Below are 1,223 nucleotides of genomic sequence, written 5' to 3' on the forward strand. Positions count from 1 at the left end.
GCCTCGGCAATGAAGCTGTTCCTGTTCAGATCAAAGCTTCCACTTTCTCCACAGGGCAGCCCACCGCCCCACAGGGCCCCACAGGGCCCCACAGGTCAGCCCACCGCCCCACAGGGCCCCACAGGGCAGCCCACCGCCCCACAGGGCCCCACAGGGCCCCACAGGTCAGCCCACCGCCCCACAGGGCCCCACAGGGCAGCCCACCGCCCCACAGGGCCCCACAGGGCCCCACAGGTCAGCCCACCGCCCCACAGGGCCCCACAGGGCAGCCCACCGCCCCACAGGGCCCCACAGGGCCCCACAGGGCCCCACAGGTCAGCCCACCGCCCCACAGGGCCCCACAGGGCCCCACAGGGCAGCCCACCGCCCCACAGGGCCCCACAGGGCAGCCCACCGCCCCACAGGGCCCCACAGGGCCCCACAGGGCAGCCCACCGCCCCACAGGGCCCCACAGGGCCCCACAGGGCAGCCCACCGCCCCACAGGGCCCCACAGGGCAGCCCACCGCCCCACAGGGCAGCCCACTGCCCCACAGGGCAGCCCACCGCCCCACAGGGCCACACAGGGCAGCCCACCGCCCCACAGAGCAGCCCACCGCCCCACAGGGCCCCACAGGGCCCCACAGGGCAGCCCACCGCCCCACAGAGCAGCCCACCGCCCCACAGAGCAGCCCACCGCCCCACAGAGCAGCCCACCGCCCCACAGAGCAGCCCACCGCCCCCCAGGGCAGCCCACCGCCCCACAGAGCAGCCCACCGCCCCACAGAGCAGCCCACCGCCCCACAGGGCCCCACAGGGCAGCCCACCGCCCCACAGAGCAGCCCACCGCCCCACAGAGCCCCACAGGGCAGCCCACCGCCCCACAGGGCCCCACAGAGCAGCCCACCGCCCCCCACCCAGGGGCCAAATGCAGAGAAGAATCCCCCCAAGGGGATCAATAACAGACGGACACACGAGAACCAAGGGGATTAATAAAGGATCATTTCTTCTTCTTTCTAGAGCTACACTCAATGTTTAAACTTGTTTTATTTCAAATAGCGTTGTGTAAAAGAGTTTAATTAGAAAGTAGCAGAAAATGGAACTCCAGTAAATGTACTTAGGTTTCCACCACTGGCTTTGGTCAAACATGAGAACATTGAAGGGTATGAACCATTCAAATACGAGTAAAATAATAAAGATTGCACAAGTGAATTGTGGTACAGGGAGGAAAAAGAAAAAACAACTC

This window comes from Taurulus bubalis, assembly GCF_910589615.1.
Source record: "Taurulus bubalis genome assembly, chromosome: 17".
NCBI lineage: Eukaryota > Metazoa > Chordata > Actinopteri > Perciformes > Cottidae > Taurulus > Taurulus bubalis.